Genomic DNA, 6,519 nt, shown 5'->3' with positions numbered 1-6,519 from the left:
TTCAAAATTATTCCAAATGTGATGGAAAGAGTCATGCACATCCAGAGAGAGAACCACGGAGACTGAATGTGGATCAAAGTATAGTATTTTTGTGTTTGCTTGCTTATTTTTTTCCTCATTTTTTTTTTCTTTTTGATCTGATGTTTCTTGTTCAGCAAGACAAATATGGAAATATAAGAATTACATATATTTAATCTAAAAAATACTCTAAGGTGCAATTTGAGTTTTCATAGACATTCTATACCTGTCATGTACTTAATACTCCCTCAAAAATGAGCCATGAAGGTAAATGTAGATGCAAAGTAGCTTTATAGTTTTTGTGACATGAAATTGAATGGAATAAATATTTATTAAGCACCTATAATGCGCCAGACTCTGATGCTTAATGTTTAACAAATATTATCTCATTTGATATAAATTTGTCAATATTTACTTGAGAGTTTTTAAATAGCTATTTTACTTCCAGATTGTACTATTTTTGGTACAAGTATTCTCTAATTCTTTACTGTCAGAAGGAAATAAACTAAGCAAAACTTACCAAGCTATTTGTATATAATACTGGCTTTGCTGTTGTCCATTCTGATCTCCATTTTTGAGCCACCTGTTGCTTTGGGGACAGAATGTATACTTTTGAGAATGATACAGCCTTTCAAAATATTGTAGAAAATGAACTATATTCTTTACTAAAATCTTTTTTATATGAAAGAAAAACATTACAATTGTAATAAATAAGTTGTTATTTAGATATATGTATATATCCAAATAAGCTTTTTTGGATCTATACTAAAATTTATCTTCATAATTTAAGGCGACATAAATTATGATACTAATTTGAAGAAACTATAACTCTGATTTTTCTCTTTATTCAACATTTCTTTAAATAGATGAATTATATCTATTCAAAACAGAAAAAAAGAATTTTTAATTTTTATGATTTAATATTTTGTTTTTCTCCAATTACATCTAAAAACAATTTTTAACATTAATTTTAAAAAAATTGGAGTCCCAAATTCTTTCCCTAATTCTCTCCTTACCCCTCTCTTTGAAAAAACAAGCAATTTGATACAGGCTATATATAACATGACTAATGTGAAAGAAAACACAGACCAGAAAAAAAATAAAGCACAGAAAAAATATGCTTCAATTTGCATTAAAACTCCACCAGTTCTCCTAGGAAGATAGATAGCATTTTTCATCATAAATCCTTTGGAATTATCTTGGATTGTTGTATTGCTAAGAATAGTTAAGTAATTTGCAGTTGTTCATCATACAATATTGCTGTTTCACTGTATAGTGTTCTTCCAGCTTTTCAAATTTCATTTTACTTCATTAATATAAGTCTTTCAGGTTTTTCTGAGAGCATCCTGCTCATCACTTCTCAGAGCACTGAAGGATTCCATTACAATCATATGCAATAATTTGTTCAGCCATTTCCCAATTGATGAACATATCCTTGATTTCCAATTCTTTGCCACCATGAAAAAAAGCTGCTATAAATTCTTTTTGTTCATATAGATTCTTTTCCCTTTTTAAAAATCTCTTTGAAATATAGACCTAATAGTGTTATTGTTTGGTCAAAGGGTATGTATAGTTTTATCTCCTTTGGGGCATAATTCTAAATAACACTACAGAATAGTTGAATCAATATACAACTATACCAACAGTAAGTTAGTGTCTGAATGAGGAATTTTTAATTTTATAAAAGAATCATTTTAAAAATCCACAATATTGAAGAGAAGACCCTTAAATTAAATGAATAAAAGAGTATTGCCATATGGCCTTTAGAGTTAATTTGGGTATCAATAATAGTCAAAATAACATATTCAAAGTCATTCTTTAAAAAAACCTGTTTGCCTCGGTTTCCCCATCAGTAAAATGAGCTGGAAGAGGAAATGTCAAACCATTCCAATATTTTTGCCAAAAAAAAAAAAAATCAAATAGGGTTGCTATTATATATAATGTTTTCTTGGTTCTTGTCATTTCATTCTTCATGATTTTGTGCAAGCCTTTTCATATTTTTCTAAAATCACTTGAGCCTACCATTTCCTATACCACAACAGTGCTGAATTAAGCACATAGAAACAGATCCCTGCTGGCTGCATGTTGACTTAGAAAATCAAAAATGAATATCTATATTTTATTGTATTAAATATATTTTGTTACACATTTCTCAATGAAATTTTAGAGAATCTCAAGAGTCTTTAGCTTATGTTTGATACATCTGCTTTAAAGTACAATTCAAACACCACCTTCTATAGAACTACAGAATTACTTTCCAGTTTCTCTTAGATATAACCATAGACCTTATTTGTTTATACCTCTTACATAACAATCCTAAATTTTTCATTAGGAAATGAGAAATAAATATTTATATAGTACTTACTATGTGTTAGGCAGTAGGTTAAGTAAGTGCTTTTTACAAACATTGTTATCATTTGATCCTCACAACAACACTGGAAGGTAGGCATGTTATTAACCCCAATTTATACATGAGGAAACTGAGACTAAGAGAGGTTAAGTTTACTTACTTAGAGTCACTAATTACTAAGTATGTGAGACCAGATTTGAATTTAGCTCTTCCTAACTCTAAATCTAGTGCTTTGTGACACCTAACAGACCATATTATAATTATTTGTATCTGTGCCACATTTTAATAGAAGATCATATGAGGGCAGGTTTCATTAAATATTATATTGCTCTCAGTTTCTGACACAGTACCCTGGACTTAGTAGAAACTTAGTAAAGTCTGACTAAATGTTTGGAATTAAAGGCAACATAGTAAGGCAAGTGGAAAAACTGGAGTCAGCAAAAAGCCGTGTTCAAATACAACCTCTCTCTGCAAGTTGCCAAACTTCTCTTGTTCTTTATAATAACCTCAAGGTGGCACAGTGGAAAGTGCTCTCAGCTGGAAATCAAAGATATCTCTGAGCTGAATCCTGTCTGTCATTTACTAGCTATGTTGTTTTTATTATAGTTGTTCAGTGAGTTTCACTTATGTCTGACTTTTCATGACCCTATTTGGGGTTTTCTTTGGCAAAGTGGTTTGCCATTTCCTTCTCCAGCTCATTTTACTGATAGGGAAATGAGGCAAAGAAGGTTAAATAACTTGTCCAGGATCATGAAGCTAATGTCTTGAAGCCAGATTTGAACTTAAGAAGATGAGTCTTCCTGACTCCAGACCTTATACTCTACCTACTGTGCCAACTCACTGCCCAATTACAAACTAATTGTAATTGGAAACGTAACTTAATTTCTCTTAGCCCCAGTTTCCTCATGGATAAAATAAGAGAATAAGATTTGTTGCTCTCTAAGATTTCTTCTAAATCTAAGGCAATAATCTTATCACAGTTTTTGTAAGACCAATTAATATAAATTATGTGAAATGCTAAGTAAATATGATTTATTATCGGTTACCTATATATTGAAATACTCTATAGGTTTATTTAACTATATTGAAGTATTGTTAACACTATATTTAATTAAAAAATCCTTTATATCTATAAGTACAAATTAATTTATGTCAGTAACCTTGTCTATACAGTGACATAAAACAGAGAAGTCAATGTATTGACTAAACTAGTCATAAAAATCATACCATTCTTGAAGGTCAAGTAGTTTGTTTCCTTCATTTTACAAATAAGAAAATAGAAAACCCAGATGTTAAATGACTTCTTCAAGGTCACTTGGTAATAATTGGAGGAGCTGGAATTTGAGCACAGGTTCTCATATTCCAAATCCTGTACTCTTTCCTGCCATACATTGCTCTTATGGGAGAAAACCCTGATGTAAAATGATTGATGAGATACCCTCAGATACAGATATAAAACTTCATTGTAAAAGTATATGGGAAGAAATATTTTTCTTCTATTTTGCTTCATACATATATCACTGATTGATACTTGTTATACTGGGCATGTACTATCTATTACTACCTGGGATCTGATACAATTTAGTTACTACATCCACTGGTTGTTTAGTCCTGCAAATGAAAGCAAAATAGAAGAAATGTTTTTGCAGCTGCTCTTCAACTTGATATGACTACAGAGAATGAAAACAGATATTCGAGTTTGGGTATTTTTCCACTTTGGAATGCAGCCAAATTAACATACTAATAAGCTACAAAAATAATATATTTTGCAAAAGCCGTACAATACTATAGAATCAAGGGCAATGCTACCAAGGTCCATGAATACTTAGGATCTACTATGCTTAGACATCTGTTTCATAGACATATCTCAACAATAGTTCTGATTAATCTAAATAATTACTGGTGGTGGGAGGGGGTGGTTTGCAAGTGTTGGGGGATGTAATTTCCTGTGTTTTTCTACAAGAGAAATTTTATATGCACATATTCAATTGAATAAATACACAGTTCATTGCAGTAGTTTATTTTCACTTTAATGGTCTTGACATATGTGCATATCTGCATTTTTAAAAAATTAACTCATATTGTTACTTGGAGAAGCTCTATGTAATTTGTAGAGAATTTAACTGTCTTCTTTTGCTTTAGGGAGTCATTTGCCATTTATAATCATAAATCTGGGTCACAGACAATACTAAATATCATGTCGTTTCCTTCTGTCATTGGAACTGCTGATATTGAAAGATAAAATATACCGAAACCTTGCCATAGAAATAGCTACAATAGAGCTGAACACATTCAGTTATGGAGGCTTAATTATTGATATGCTGAAAGGATCTCATAAGGCAATCTCACCCACAAAGCATTGCATGACATGAAATCCAAATATATAGCATTATATCAAGGTTCCAGGATATTTTGTAAAATAGCTTACATTTAAGGACTACAGAACAAATCACTTTATTTTTTTCAGAAAAACTCAATTTTTATTCCTATTTCATAGATGAATAGATTGAAGTTCAAAAACATTAAGTAATTTTTATTTAACCAGGGACTTACTACTTGTGGTTACCTAACATAGAGTAAGGGTACAAACATAAAATTTCTGAATCCCAAATCAAACATTTTCCTCCAGTATTGTCTTTACCTCTCACAACAATGAAGATAATATAAAAGAACAGTTGTACTGATTCATTGTCATTATCAAGCATATTATAATTTCTTTGTGGGGCAACTGAATGTTTTTGTTTTGGCGAGACCACATCAGTATGTATAACAATATACTTCAATAGTTGACCCTTCTATGTACGTCCAAATAAGAACCATTTATTGCAAATTTTCTTCTCCAATGAACAATATTATGAAGTGTGTTCAATGTATTATTTTGCTAACCTATATACAAATTTGTCATGAGAAATAGATAACAAAATAATGCTAAAATACAGTCATAAAAAATAAGCTATAAGAGTCAAAGCAAATTTCAAAAATTGAAGACTCTTCCAATCTAATAAAAACAACAAATTATCAGACATTTACTATGTGCAGAGCACTTTGGAACTATGTAAATTTAAAGTTTAAATTTGTTCTTCTCTATTGTCATCGTGCAATCATTTTCAGTTTTTTTCCCCAACTCCTCATAACTCCTTTTTGGTATTTTGGCAAAGATACTGGAGTGGTTTACAATTTCCTTCTCTAGCTCATTTAATCTATGAAAAAAGAGGAGTCACAAAGCTAAATGACTTGCCCTGGAACACAACCACTAAGTGTCAAAAGTCAGATTCAAATCTGATTCAAATCAGAAATGAGTCCTCTTGATTCCAGGCCCAGCACTCTAGATTCTTTTAGGTTTCCCTAAAATAAAAGTAAGAAAAAAAAATGACTACTATACATATATCTATAATACAAAATAATAAATAAGTATATAATAGAGATAGAACCTGTGTTTGGTGATATACAAGTGGAAAGGAAAGACTTCCTCTAAGGTTTGCATTTGATATGAGCAAAAGACAATCAAGAACAAGAACAAACAATATTCAAAGTGGAAAGTGACCATGGAAGAGACTGCATCTCCTGAAATTGCTTCAAATTAGGAAAGGTCTCCTGGACCTACTGGGAGATCTCCCAAATAAGACTTCAGTGCTGGTGAAAATCAGGATGTGGAGCTTCCAAAATAGACAAGAGAATCTTCAATGTCCTGGATATAGGAATGTGGGTATTCTTTATTTGGGACAATGAGTAGTCCAGATTAACTGGAATATTAAGCAGTTTGATATAAGGCAACAAAGGTAGAGTAGGGCTTATGTTAGAATGTGTACATAGGATGAAGAGTTATTAGTTTTATAAACCTGTGATCATGAGGATCTGTGTTAGAGGGGAAAGTATGCTGCAAATCATTAAATTTTCTTTAAATTATAATCTGATAATTTTCAATCGTCATTACATGCATATACATGCAGGTGTGTTTAAAAGACCGTTTCTTAAACATAGACAGACAATCAGAGATAGAGACATAGAAAACCTGAGAGAGAGACTTCTTCAAATATTAGCCTTGAATACTAACAAAAATTCTGTTAAGTATTTCTAAGCATCTTTTAAAAAAGCTAATTACTAGATTTCCAAAGTATGTTTAAAGTAATGTGATAATAATGAAGAATTTA

The sequence above is a fragment of the Sarcophilus harrisii genome, chromosome 3 (assembly GCF_902635505.1).
Source record: "Sarcophilus harrisii chromosome 3, mSarHar1.11, whole genome shotgun sequence".
Taxonomy (NCBI): Eukaryota; Metazoa; Chordata; class Mammalia; order Dasyuromorphia; family Dasyuridae; genus Sarcophilus; species Sarcophilus harrisii.
The sequence above is the reverse complement of the archived record's forward strand: the minus strand, read 5'-3'. Positions refer to the sequence as shown.